This window comes from Lissotriton helveticus, chromosome 3_1, assembly GCF_964261635.1.
Source record: "Lissotriton helveticus chromosome 3_1, aLisHel1.1, whole genome shotgun sequence".
Classification (NCBI taxonomy): domain Eukaryota; kingdom Metazoa; phylum Chordata; class Amphibia; order Caudata; family Salamandridae; genus Lissotriton; species Lissotriton helveticus.
This window is the reverse complement of record NC_136061.1, coordinates 138,595,814-138,611,211: the sequence shown is the minus strand read 5'-3', so window position 1 is coordinate 138,611,211 and position 15,398 is coordinate 138,595,814.

The window sequence follows — 15,398 nt, the reverse complement described above, 5'->3', positions numbered from 1 at the left end:
GATGTGGGAAATACTGTTGACGGAAATATAAGTCAAAGGAAAAGTTTTATACCAAATGTCGTTTTGGATATCCAAAGGAAGAGTCAACAGTTTCATGTCAGCAGTGAGGCATACTATCCCTAGAAAATCTCCAAAAAATACGTACAATTTAAAAAGAAGTGAACAATCAAAGTATAATAATGATTATAATCCAGTGATTTTGTCGATGTGGAATGCTAATATGGATATCCAGTATGTTGCGGATAATTCCATTGCTGTTGCCTGGTATGTAACGTCATTCATAACAAAATCAGAAAAGACAGAGTTGAAAGAAATGTGGGAAGAAAGACTCCTAGTAAGAAATTGTACAGCTTTAGTTTGAAGATGCTGTCCCATCGAGAGATTGGATCCTACGAATGTTCGAATTGGTTGTCCTCTGCAAGTTTATATTCAAAGTCAAGAGGAATCATTTGGGTTAGTCTAGGTCTTGCTGCAACACGAAATCAAGTACTTAAATCTATACAAGAAATCGAATATTTAGCATTAAATGAAACGGAAAGAACAGATATTGTTAAAACAAATATGTTGGATACGTACAATCCAAATAGAAATCCCCATCTTGAAACTGTATGTCTCTATGAAGTACTGCATTATTATAGCTTTAAGAGAAATATTACAGAGAAGCGAAGAAGACAGTAGATGGGGCATCCCTCCACTCTCCATCCCTCCGATTAGGCGCTGGACCCGCAGTGCAGTACAGCTAAATGCACTGACTTTAGAGTTTGGGCTAAGAGCCACTAATGGCCGTACACCTTCTGATCGGATGGGCGCCCCGACGTTCAACAGGGTTGGTCATACCTCAAGGATTGACTACATCCTGCCGGACTTGGGGCTTTGGAGTTGGATTGATGATATGACAGTCATACCAACTGTCGAGAGCGATCATAATTCGCTTTCCCTAACTATCACGAATCCCTGGTCTAATGCAGCACTGTCAGTACCTTTCAAATGCTTGCATAAGGTTACTGTTTCCTCTTGTGGAAGGCGTTTAAAGTGGGATAAAGTTGTCAGTAACCCTGACAAACTTGTTAACATAGAGGTGGTTCTTGCGGCCTCACAAACAGAATTTGATACTATTGATTTAGCCACGGCAGCGGACAGAGCAACACCTATTTTCGAAGATGCTGTCAAGACTATAGCGGAAGCCTTTTGGGTCAAGGGCAACGCAGGGAAGTTTAGGCCCCAGAATAAACCCAAGGGAATGCACGTCTGGTATACAGGAGCCTGTAGGAATGCTAAGTCCCGGCTAATTGAAGCCGTTAAAGGCAAATCTCAACCCCAAATACAGCTAGCCAGGAAAGAACATAAGAGAATACTGGGTCTAGCAAAAAAGGAGTGGGAAGAAGCCTACTGGCTTACTCTTAAAGAAGCTAGCTTTAAGAAAGATTCTAGATGTTTTTGGGACACTATTAGAGCTCGGAACAGGCCTGATAGTGATCTAATAACTTGTAATATCCCTAGTCAGGCGTGGGTCAAACATTTCTCCAAGCTATACACCCGCCAAGCTAACCAATCGCTGTTGAGTGTTTCCCAAGGGGGGGTTGCGGGCCCATCATTGCTCCCTCCAATCTGGAACATTCAGCCTAGCGATTTTGATTTTACTATTAAGGAGGTTGAATATGCCATTGGCACTATTCTTCCCCAAAAAGCGGCTGGCCCGGATGGTATCCCTGGTGACCTCTTAAGATCTGACATCTTAAAGTGGGGTAAATTCATCCATTCCCTACTTGTCGCTATTTGTAGGGGCGCCCCTGTCCCCTCCTCGTGGAAAGGGGCGGAAGTGGTCCCTATCTACAAAAAAGGCCCCAGGGAAGACCCGTCAAATTATAGGCCCATTAGCCTGTTGGATATCAGCCAAAAAGTAGTTGGCAAGGTTATACTGCTAAGAATTTTAAATTGGGTAGAAGAAAATAAAATCCTCACTGACTACCAGGCGGGTTTTAGAGTAGGAACTGGGACAATCGAGCAAGCTTTTAGGCTCATGATGGTTTACTGGAAGGTTGTGGTCATAGGCAAGGGCAGTCTTTATCTCGCGTTCATCGATTTAAAGACGGCCTTTGATCTTGTACCTAGGGAGACCTTATGGAGCGTGCTGGCCGATATGGGGTTACCGCACTACTTGCTTGTGTTGCTTGTTAGGTTGCACGAAAAGAGTTTTGCCCAGATTAGGTGGGGCCCAGGGGGGGAAAAACCAATAGTATCCCGGTAGAGCGGGGTGTACGCCAGGGATGCGTCCTGGCTCCCACCCTTTTCTCTCTTTATATCAACGGGGTGGTTGAGCATCTTCGGAAACATCCTTCAGATGAACCATCCCTGGCTGGCGAACGTATACCAACCCTGCTCTTCGCGGATGATACCCTTCTAATATCCAAAACCCCTATAGGTCTCTACAGACTCCTAAATAACTTCCAATCTTTCTGTGCTAATCGTGGCCTGGTAATCAACACTAGTAAGACAAAATATCTTGTTCTGAATCCTCCTAAAAAACCAGTCCGCTCTCCTATTTTGAATAATGAACCGCTGGAAAGGGTCGAAGTTTTCGACTATCTTGGGATACGCTTCTCACATAAAATGGATTGGTCACCACATTTGGACAAAATGCTTTTAACTCATAAGAGAATAACAGGAGCTCTTCTTAAAGAACAACGGTCCTGTAAAATAAGACCTATAGCTACTGTCCTAGAGATCTACTCGGCCAAGGGTGTCAGCTCTGCCCTTTATGGGGCCGAACTCTGGGGGTCAGCCATTTCCGATGCTCTACCAAGATCTGAGACGAAGTTTTGCAGAGCGATTATGTCTCTACCGCAGGGAACACCCACGGTCCCGCTAATGTTGGACCTGGGATGTCGCCCAATTGATGACCTCGCAAAATTTCGACCACTCTTGTTATGGGCGCGGCTGTGGCGTGTGGAGGAACTCAGCAAATACGCCCAAGGCCTTGCAGAAATCATGTCACTACCTGGGTGGTACAAAATTAAATGGTTAAGAGACATGAAGTTGCTGCTAGCCAATTTGGGCCTAAATGAGGCGTGGATAAATAGAACTTCTCCCCCGAAGTTAACGCTCAAGAAACTTTATTGGGACTGGATCTCCACAAAAAGAAATACTAGTACTACCATGGGCAGACTTACTGAGGATTTCCTGAAGTTTAAAGACCAACCTAAACGGGAACTGTATCTCGGCACTATTGAAAAACCCTTTGATAGGGCTCTATATTTTAAATTTAGAGCAGGAACCCTTCCCCTTTATTCTTTTACTTCGAGTTGGAAATCACACGTTCAAACCACAGAGCTTTGTCCTGCGTGCTCACTTAAACCATAGTCATTGGCGCATTTTATGTTTGAATGCACAGAGTATGCAATTCCAAGGAGGGTTTGGCTCAAAAATGTATGCCGGCAGTTAGGCACCAAGGGCCAGATGTAGGTAAATCATATTTACCGACTCTTAAATACCGAATTTTACCGATTCGGTATTTAAGAGTTGGTAAATATGAAGTACCGAGATGTAGGTAAATCCAGATGTGGATTTACTGATTCTTTAAAAGTCGGTATTTACCGATTCGGTAAATACCGACCGGTAATGCTCCATTCATTCCTATGGGCTTTGAAGCCCATAGGAATGAATGGGGCATTACCGGTCGGTATTTACCGATCGGTAAATACCGATTTTTGGCAAGGGTGCAGGGGGTGTCACTTTGACACCCTCTAGCACCCCCAAAAAAGGTTCGGGGGCCATATGGCAGGCAGACCTGCCCTAAGGGCAGGTCTGCCTGTCATATGGCACAGGTGTGCATGCACACATGTGCATGCACACCTGAATCGGTATTTCACCATCAAATTGAATTTGATGGTAAAATACCGATTTCTTAGGCCTTGTGGGACTCGTAAGAGTCCCACCTACATATCGATTTTACCGAATCTGTAAATATACCGGTTGGTAAATTTACCGACCGGTATATTTACAGATTCGGTAAAATTACCGATCGGTAAATTTACCGAACGGTAAATTTACCGATTCTGCCCCCTACATCTCAAATTCCTTTTACCGGTCGGTAACGGCCGAATTCGGCCGTTACCGACCGGTAAAACCCTACCTACATCTGGCCCCAAGAGTCATGTGACTGCAATTAGGATCCTAATGTCTGATAGCCGTCCCACCTATGCTTGTGTTTTAGCTAAATTTTTATCATGGGCTTGGTCCATTCATATCAAGAGGCTAAAATTAACTGTTTAATTCTTTTTTACTATCTAAATGAACTGCTTATAAATTTGTAAAAATGTTCTATATATGCTCTATTGATTTTATAAATTACTGTGTATTGTGTTTATGTGCTGCTTTTATGATAATTTTTTTTATCGAAATAAAGCCTTTCTGACTTGACTTGACTTGAATATTACAGAGAACATAAATGAAGAAAAATATGCAGTGATTGGGTTCAGAAGGATGTTTGGTGAAGCATAATAAAGGAAATCTGATTAATCACAGGAAACCGGGTTGCAATACACCTGATAAAAGGGAATTTTACTATTTAGCACTTCTGCAACTCTTCAAACATTGGCGTACTGAAATGGAATTACTTGGAGATTTTCAGTGCTATGAAGATTCTTTTAATGCATCTAAAGATAACATTGAATGCACAGTTTTTCCAAAATATCTCCAAATGTTGAATGAAGAAATTGAACATGAATCTAGTATTGCAGTTGAGATTGCTAGAGACAGTTCCCAAGATAGTCAAAGTTCTGTTCCACTGATTGAAGATCCACTAGGACAACCAATTCTTGAAAATGAAGCAGCAATGCATCAGGCTCAACACGATGATATGGACTTAGGAAATTTGGAAGAGCAACTAAATATTGAACAGAAAGAAATATTTCAGCGAGGGACACAACAGATTGACCATGGTTTACTTCATGAAAAAAAAGAATGCAACTGCACATCTTTTAAACTTCTTCAAATGTGTATCAGTGGTCAAGCTGGTACAGGAAAAAGTTTCTTAATTAAAGTTTTGACCAATTATTCACAGAAAACCACTGAATGACATTTATCTTGTGTTGTCACCGCTCCAACTGGGATGGCAGCACACAGCATTAAAGGGATTACATTACATCATGTACTAATGCTACTTGTTGAACATGAAAACACGTTGGAATATCACAAGCTTTCTGGAGAAGCTTGTTATGAAGTGTCAAGAATACTAAAGAAAATGAAACTTCTGATTATTGATGAGGTGAGCATGGTCTCAAACTTAATGCTTGCCTTTCTGCATTTGAGAATGCAGCACACTTTAAAAACAGAATATGAAGTGCTATTTGAAGGAAAACATGATAGTTTATGGCAATGTACTGAAACTTACTACTGTAAAGGGGCAACCAGTTTTTAAAACACTTTTGCATGAAGACACCAGGAAATCTTTGGGAAGTATTGGAAATGTCAACATTTGGTCATATTTTGAAGAAAAAGAACTTATTAAAAGTATGCGACAGGCAAGAGATGAAGATTATGGTAGCATTCTCCAAGGTATCAGAATTGGTTTATTGACAGAACATGGCAAAGAAGCTTTGCAAAGTCGGCTAGTTACAAACTAGTTTCCAAATGGAAATGTTGCTCCGGAAAGAATATACAAAAGAATTGGAGAAAATAAATCTATAATCTGCCTAATGCCAACACTGCGAGGGTGTTCTACATTCAATGACAAACTTTTAAAGCTGGAAAAACAACAAATAATAAAAATGAAAGCAATTGATAAAATAGAGCACGAAGGAATTACCATTATTTTGACAGAAAAATTAAAAACAAAATTGGATTCATTCGAAAAATCTATATCTAAGACTGCTGGTTTAGAAAAGAATGTATATGTATGTGAAAACTGTTGGATGTGGAAAAAGGTTTAGTGAATGGAGCAATGGGAAAAGTTGTTGAATTTGTTAATTATCAAAATAGAGATGAAATTGAATTATTGAAGATTAAATTTGATCAGATTGAAGAAGTAAAACAGATTGGACATTGTTCTGTTCGTTTTTTGCTTGTTAAAGATGTGTATGTTCGTAGAAAACGATTCCCTCTTTCTTTAGCATATGCAGTGACCATTCTTAAATCTCAAGGTTTAAGTGTAGACAGTGCTTTGGTAAACATTGGTAGTAGCGTGTTTACGGAGGGAATGGCATACGTTGAATTGTCCTGAGTCAGAACTCTATATGGATTGTATTTGATTGAGAGAGAAAGATTAGTGCAGATGCAAATTATGTAAGAGAGTATAATCGGTTAAGAAGACTTAGATGAATATCCTGTATATGAAAACCGTGTAGTATGTCTAAAACGAACATATGAGAAACTCTGTAGTGAGATTGGAAAGAATAAAAAAAGAAATCAAGAGAAAGTTGAGATTCCAAACAAAAAGAAAAAGGACACGTCTATCCTTGCTGCGAAGGATAGCCGTATGGGGTCCGCGGACCCACCACTGGAGGGGGCTACTCTGGTCTCTCTTTCCGAGTTTCCTATCTTGGAACCTGAGGAATTCTGGAGGATCGCTGAGGGTATCACTTCGGGCTCTCCTCTGGACCCACTGCCATGTAAGTTCTTGAAAGGATTTAGAGCAGTCCTGTTCCCCACGCTTCGTTTGATCTGCAACCAGCCCCTCACTGAGGGGGTGGTGCCTTCACAGTGGAAGCAGGCATTAGTGACTCCTCTGCTTAAAAAGTCTTCTCTCGATCCTAAGTGTCCTAACAATTTTAGACCCATCTCTCTCCTCCCTTTCCCCGCTAAAATTGTTGAACGCTGTCTAAATTTTTAGAACAAGCTAAGCTCCTGGAGGAGGAACAATTTGAGTTTAGACCAGCCCATGGGACGGAAACAGCTTTGGTTACCGTGATGGACGAACTGTGGAGGCGGGCAGACAGGGGGCAGGCAGCTGTGCTTATCCTGCTTGATCCGTCAGCTGCCTTTGACACGGTTAACCATGGTATCTTGTTGAGATGACTCGAGGAGGTGGGAGTGAAGGGCTGTGTCCTGAGGTGGTTTTGATCATTCCTGTCAGGCAGGCAGCAGGCAGTCTCCCTCTCCTCTTTTCAATCTGAGTTTATTAGTGTCTCCCATGGTGTTCCTCAGGGCTCGGCCATCAGCCCCATTTTGTTCAACTTTTATTTGAAACCTCTGTTGAGAGTCATTAAGCGATAAAATATTGAGATCATCAATTACGCGGATGACACTCAACTTATTCTCTCTTTGGAGGGAGCTCAGTCAACCTCTCTTGACGATTTTCATAACTGTATGCGGGACACTACAGTGTGGCTGAGGGACAACTCGCTGCAATTCAATGCGTCTAAGACGGAGCTGCTTTATTGCTCCGCCGAAAGGATCGCCCCTGGGCTGTCCAGTAATTTCTGGCCCTCTGACCCCCTTAACTTGGTTCAGCCGGTAAACTCAGTCCGTAACTTAGGGGTGACATTTGACCGTGAACTCTCCCTGGAGACGCATGTGACAAAGGTAGTAGGTTGTTGTTTGGCTATCATTCGATCTCTTCGAAAGATTTCTTCCACTCCTGCCACATCTGGGGCACTCCTTGATAGTTCGGAGCAAGATACTTAGCAGAGTTGACTACTGCAACGCCCTCCTCCTTGAGTCCCCTAGGTTCCTGCTGGCCAGGATGCAGAGGTTACAGTCAACCGCAGCTAAGTTAGCATTAGGCTGGTCCAGTAGGTCCTCGGCCTCTTTGGCTCTGGCAGAGCTACACTGGTTGCCTGTGAAACAAAGGATCCAGTTTAAATCTCTTTGCCTGGTATTCAAGGCCTTGCATGGAACTGGTCCGATCTCCTTGCAACGCAAGTTTGAGTGGTATGCTCCTGTCCGCACACTGCATTCTTCTGGGGCAAATCTGTTAAGAATCCCTAGATTCAAAAAGGTCAGAGCTGGTGGCAGATCTTTTGTGGTTGCTGCGGCAAAACTTTGGAACACTCTTCCGGGTGAGCTGAGACAAACTAATGATCTCCTGCCTTTTTAGAAGGAAGCTAAAAACATGGCTATTCCCTAAGATCTAAGGGTTTGGTGAGGTCCTGAAGGTGGTAGGCTAGCTCATTCACATTTTAGCGCCAGGATGCCTGACAGGTGACAGTGCGCTCTACAAATGCAATAAATAAATAAATAAGGGATTGTAGGATATCAGTTAGAAAATAGTTACACCTCCCTATGACAGGAAACCTATTGTCCAGGCCTCCCCTGCTAGAGTTTCGTCCAGCAGCAGGAGGCCAGACTCGTGTCTGTGGCTGCAGCATCCATTTTGTGATGCCAGGGCTCTTTTAAACTTGTACTGGGTATGCCGGTGTGTACATGTCTCTCCCTCTAGAAGGGTGGAATTCTACCCCTCGCCACCAGGACTGGTGGGGGGTAGGATTCAAAAGTGTTTTACACCAAACGCGACGTGTTTCAGTGCAGCCATTCGAAAGTTAGCATTTATCGCAAGGTTATAATGCACAGAGTATATGGTATGGCTGCATCACAGAACAGCCCCAGAGAATAGGTTCTGAAGGATGCAGATGGGCCCTGCTCATGCATGGGTACCCTCTCACACAAAACCAAGCACCCTGCCTTTAGGATTGATAAGGCCTGCCATAGGGGTGACTGATAGTTTCTTTGTGCAGTGATTTCAGGTAGATATAGGTAACCTTTATTTAAGTAAGGGGTGCATGCACCACCGTACCCAGGCTGTAGTAGCAGTCCTTTGTTTTCATTTTTTAAGGCTTCCCAGGGGTGGCATAATACATGCTGCAGCCTCTGGTCGGCCACTGGGCTACCTATGCCCTTAGTACCATATACTAGAGACTCACAAGGGTACCCCAGTACCCAAACTGTAGTGTACCTAAAGTACTTGCAATCAATTTAGAGAGGAAGCAGGGGTCTTTGATAGCAGGGCCCAGCCAGACTAAAGTCGAAAACAGTGAAACATCAGCAAAAAGTGGGGGTAACCATAAGAGCAGATCCTAATCTCCTACACAACCCCCCGCCCCCAAACGCAGGGACATTAAACTAACCTTGACCAGTTGAGCCTTCATGTTCTAAGTGGAAATATCTGGAGAGTCCATCTGCATTGGCATGGTTAATCCCAGGTCTATGTTCCACTCTATAGTCCATCCCCTGTAGGGAAATGGACCACCTCAAAAGTTTGGGCTTTTCACTCTTCATCTGTTTTAGCCACAAGAGGGGTTTATGGTCAGTCTGAACAGTGAAGTGAGTGCCAAACAAGTATGGCCTCAGCTTCCTAGAGCCCAAACCACAGCAAAGGCCTCCCTCTCAATAGCTGACAAACATTTCTCTCTGGGAGTGAGCCTTATGCTAATAAAAGCTTCTGGCTGGCCCTGACCTTCATCATTCAATTATGATAACACAGCCCCTACTCCCAACTCAGATGTATTTGTTTGAACAATGCATTCTTTGAGTAGTTAGGACTTTGCAGAATGGGAGCAGTGGACATGGCTTGCTTCAGGTCATCAAATGCCTTTTGACAGCTAACTGTCCACTAAACTTTCTTTGGCATTCGCTTGGGTGTCACAATGGATCCATACCCCTAAACAAATCTTCTGTAGTACCCAGTCAGGCCCAAGAAAGCTCTGACCTGAGTCTGGGAAGTTGGAGCAATCCAGTCCATGATGGTCTGGATTTTGCTCAGCAATGGTTGAACCTGGCCTCCACCTTCAAGGTGGCCCAGGTACACAACCTGACTCTGCCCTATCTGGCACTTAGTAGCCTTGATAGTTAGGCCTGCTTGGTCAGGTTGCATGTACATCTTATTTTTAACAGGAAGACTGTCCCCAGTCTCCACTTCATGAGTGCACCAGGTAGTCTGACTTGGAGTCAGAGAGAACATATATCAGAACTGATTGAGCACCTGTCTACAATCAGCTTGCTGCTGGGCAGTGAGGCTGCCTGCCAAGGCTGCACCATCTACTGACCCATCATTAGGGTTCTTCGAGAGCAGGTCAGGGAGTGGATCACTCTCTTCCTCCTGTCCCTCATCAGTAGCCATGAGCAAGCCCATGCCTGCCCTGTCAACATATGGCTTCAGTGTGTTGACATAAAGCACCCCATGGGGGCTTCTGGGAGTTTCAAGGTCTACCAAATAGGTAACCTCTCCCTTCTGTTCAACAATTGTATGGGGGCCACTCCACTTGTCCTGGAGGGCTGCTGGGGCCACAGGTTCCAACACCCATACTTTCTGTCCTGGTTGGTAAACAGTCAGCACAACCTTTTGGTCATGCCAGGCCTTTTGCAATTCCTGGCTAGCCTCAAGGTTTTTGGTTGCCTTTTTCATGTACTCTGCTATCCTGGAGCGGAGATCAAGTACATAGTCCACTATGTCCTGTTTAGGGGGTTTGAGAGGTAACTCCCATCTCTCCTTTACCAGGCACAATGGACCTCTTACCGGATGCTCACACAGAAGTTCAAAAGGGCTGTAACCAACCCCCTACTGAGGAACCTCCCTGTATGCGAACAATAGGCAGGGCAAAAGGTTGTCCGATCTGCGGCTAAGCTTTTCTGGGAGACCCTTGATCATGCCCTTTAAGGTTTTGTTGAACCTTTCAACTACAACATTGCATTGTGGGTGATAGGGTGTGGTGAATTTGTAAGTCACTCCAGACTCCTTCCACATTGCAGTCAACTAATTAGACATGAAGTTTGCACCTCTGTCTGAAATTACCTCCTTAGAGAAGCCCACCCTTGAGAACACTCCCAAGAGGGATCTTGCCATCACAGGAGCTGTGGTGGTCCTAAGTGGAATAGCTTCTGTGTAGTCTAGTGGCATGGTCCACCACCACCAGGATGAATCTGTGCCCAGAGGCTGTCCGAGGATCTATTGGACCAACTATGTCAATCCCCACTCTTTCAAAGGGAATCCCACACCACATGTATCAGGGGGGCCTTTGTTGTACCACCTGCCTTACTACTGGCTTGACAGGTGACACAGGAACGACAAAACTCCTTGGTGTCTTCAGACATGTGGGGCCAATGAAAGTGAGGGGCAATCATGTCCCAAGTCTTGTTTTGGCCCAGGTAACCTGCTGAAGGAACATCATAGGCTAGTGTTAATAGGGAGCCCCTAAACATCAGGGGTATAACCAACCTCATGGCTGTACCAGGCTTGGGGTCTCTACTCTCTGAGTATAAGAGTCCATCATCCCTATAGATCCTATTGGTACCACTAGCATTCCCAGCAACCTCAGCAGCAGCTTGCAGTCTGAGGGGTTCAAGAGAAGGGCAGCTCAGCTGCTCCTGGCTCAGATCTGCCCTGGAAGGCCCCCCTATCCCCAAGAACTCAACCCGATCAGGCTCAAGCCCATCTGGGACAGTTCCTTCTTCAGGACTAAGATCATCTCTCTCAAGAGACTGATCTGCATTCTGAGTCAGGGGGAAAGCACAGCCTTTTCCCTACTGCTCCTTTTCTTGGAATGCACCTGGTCCATTCTTCCAGAATCCAGGACCTGTTCAGTTTTTGACATTTTGGCCTGTGACCTAGTCACAGCAAACACATGTGCAGGGATTCCTAACATTTCTGCATGGGTCCTGTGCTCCACTTCAGCCCAGGCTGAAGTCTCTAATTCATTGCCAAGCGAGCATTCAACTGGGTGGTCTGTACTTACCACAACCTTCTTGAGGCAAGTTAACCCGCCCCCCAGGAGAAATTAACAACTGCCAGGGTATGGCTAGCCCTGACATTGCTAGCATTGTTCACTTGGTAAATTTCACTAAGTGTGATCTGCTCAGGAGCCAGAAGGTCTTGTGTCACCATTGTGACACTTGCCCCTGTGTCTCTGAATGCCAAAGCCTATTTTTCCATTAATCAATGGCTGCTGTCTATATTTGCCCTGATTACTGGGACTCACAAAGGAGGACATATCCAGGCCTCCATCACAGATCAGTACAGCCTGAGTTGGAACTCTGACTATGCCAGAGTCCATCCCAGAACCCAGGGTTAACCCTACTATACCCTTATTCTGATTACCACCACCTGGAAGTGAACTCGGGGGAACAGTTACCGAAGGGGCAATGGTGGCTGGAGTCGAATCTTTGGACTTATTACAATCACTAGTCCAATGGGTTTTCTGTTGACAAATTTTACACTATGGATTCTTTCGGCCTTTTCCCTTGGAGGCTTGGAATTACCCCCCAGTTGCAGATTTCTGTGGACCTTGAGAGGATTTCTGGTCTTTACCCATTTCCCCACCCTTATCAGAGTTCTTAGAATCTTGCTTCTTCTGGTCACCACCTTGGTTCTGAACCTTCTGCTTCTCCCTGGGTCTGACCCATTTGTATGCTTTCTTTCCCAATTCTTGAGGAGAGGTCAGATCAGAGTCCACCAGGTACTGGTGTAACAGCTGATTTTGACAATTATTAAGGATCTGCTCCCTCATAATTAAGTTGTACAATCCTGTGAAATCACACACCTTACTGCCAAGCAACCAGCCCTCCAGAGCCTTAGTAGCACAATCAACAAAGTCAACCCAGTCCTGAGTCTGAGCCTTTTGGGTATCTCTGAACTTTATCCTGTATTGTTCAGTGGTTAGGCCAAACCCTTCAATCAGATCACTCTTCAGGACTGTATAAACATCAGCATCCTCTTCTCTGACCGTGAGGAGCTTGTCTCTACCTTTGTCTGCAAAGGAGAGCCACAACATTTCTGCCCACTGCTCCTGGGGGACCCTCTGAACTTTACAGGCCCTCTCCAGTGCATTAATCCATTTGTGGATGTCATCCCCACTCTGGTAGGGAGGGACAATCTTGTTAAAATTCCTATGGTCATGAGACCTATCTCTACCACTAGGAAAGTTGCTGCCACCATGGGACTCTAGTCCCATCTTCTTTCTAACTCTTTGGAGTTCTAGGGCCTCCATTTCTAAGGCTACTTGTTGTTTTCTGATTCTAACCTGAGCTTCCACATACTTCAGCAGCCTTTCTCTCTTCTCCTGGGAGGATTCCCTCCTATGCGAAGAGGAAGAGGTCCCTACAGATATACCAGAATGGTCAGACTCCACAGAAGGAGATCTGGGCCTTCTAGGCATATCCCCAACTCCTCCTGGTGGAACAAAGAGAGGGCCTTCGTGGCCTTCATCCTCATTTCCAAGAGGAGCTGCATTATCCAGGTCAAGGTCATTGTCACCGTCCTGGTCAGCATCAGAGGTCTGATCCTGGTCATCCTCACCACTGGGCCTTCCCTCATCTGCTGCCCCACCCACTCTGTCTACCTCCTCAGGCACTGAGGCCTTTCTGAGATCATCCAACAGTAGTACCTCCTTGAGGCGTTGAGTGTTGGCACTTTTGCCTGTCTTCAATCTCCTAGCAGTACACAATGCTCTAAGTTCCAAGAATGGGAATGTGTCATACTTGGAAGCCAGTATGGTACTGACATCTGGCAGGGACCCACTGGTTCCTGACTTTGAAGACATCATTAGTGAGGTGTGGAGTATGCATCTACCTACTCTAGTGTGGCCTACTAAACTCTCTTGAGTTGTAGAAAGAGTGTGCTAAGCCCTTGACACACAACTCTAAGTTCAGTAGAACTGACAGTAGTTTAAGTTTGTATTATATGTACCTCAGTTACCTTAAGTGGTTTGTAGTTAGTCAATCACTTGAGATTATTTATTTTATTTTAAATACTTTTTATTGATTTTTTCTCCCAACTCATTAAATATTGGGTTATACCTGTCCCAATTGCGTTGCGGAAGACAGTGTCCTCCAGCATCTCTGACCGTAGCCACCAGGTCGGTAGGACAGATCTCTCCCGGACCCACAGTATCTTTACTAATAATGGATTATGATCTGATAACGTCCTGGTGAGATATTCACTATGTTCTACATTAGCATGAATGTCAGGGGTGCGTAGTATCGCATCAAGCCTAACATGCAATTCATGTAGGCCGGAGTAGTAAGAATAATCCCGCTCCTCTAAGTGGTGTGCGCAATGTGTCCACCAACTCCCAACTGTCCTCCCATGTACGCCTAGCCTTAGAGACTCTGTGTATGGGGGCATTAGGCAGCGGGGGGTGGGACCTACCCATTTCAGTATCTACAATAGAGTTGAAGTCCCCTCCCATCAATATGAAACCAGTTAGATGCGGTGCTAACCTCCCTGATAAATGATTAAAGAAAGAAATCCGATCCACATTAGGGGCATATATACTACAGAGTGTCACATCTACACCATTAAGTCGTCCTGCCACCACCACAAACTTCCCTTCTGGATCCACTAACTGTTGTGTCTCCCTCCCTAACCCATATCAGAGCCCCCCTAGCAAAGGCCGAATAGGTCATTTAGAATAATTGCCCTCTCCATCTGCGCTTCAATGCCAACCCCTCAGTCTTATTAATGTGAGTCTCCCGGAGAAAGGCTATGTGATATGCCCTGTGCACTAAGTAGGCATGCACCTTATGGTGTCGCATCATTGTGTGGAGCCCCGAACATTCCAAGTAATGTATTTTAAGTCAAGTAACGACCCGATGCTGAAATAGATACTTCAATAACAATTGTTCACAACTTTTGGACACACCGGTGGCTTTAACAATCCAAAAAATAACCCCATAACTTCCCCAACCACCCCTCCCCAGAACAGGCGCTACGAATCTAGAACCCATCCAAACTAATATCCCAAATGTTCCCCCAGGAAACTCCAAGGGATCACACCCACACAAAAGTAGGGGAAGGCGACCCGGAGCCATAGATGATAGACCTTCTATTCCTCCATCATCCCGCGCCTTACCCCCAAAGATAGTCAGTCAACCTCTCCTGAGGCACATTAAAATAAAGGAGCCCTTTGCCGTTTCTGTAGCTGCCATTGAAGTCGCTCCTCCCTCCTGAGAGATGGCCGTGACGGCTTTTAACGCCGCAGTTCGTTCTTTTTCCGTTTGCGTTTCTGTGGGCTTTCGGGTGAGAGGATGATGTCTTTGGGTGCACCGCGAACAATGCAAGCGCAGCCCCTCTGCCGGCGTGCTCAGGTTGTGCCCCGCTAAACCCTTGCCCGCTCTATATGACTAAAGCCAAGTCCAAGCTTCCTCAGGGCTGTCGTAGAAAAAGGTCTTAACATCCATAGCATTAACGAGCACAGGAGGCCCTCATCACGGAGTACCCTCTTGACCTCCAGAAACGAAGCCCGGCGGCGCTGTACATCCATTGTGTAGTCTGGGAACAATGTCACCTTACCGTTGCCCACCGTGTAGGGGCCCAGTGTTCTGGCGTTATGCAATAGGAGGTCTCTATCTTTATAATGAAGCAGTCTCACTACCACCGGACTGGGCGGCCTTCCAGGGGCCAGCGGCCGAGCCGGGACCCTATGCGCTCTTTCCAGGGTATAGAAGGAGGAGAGGCCTTCAGGGGCAAT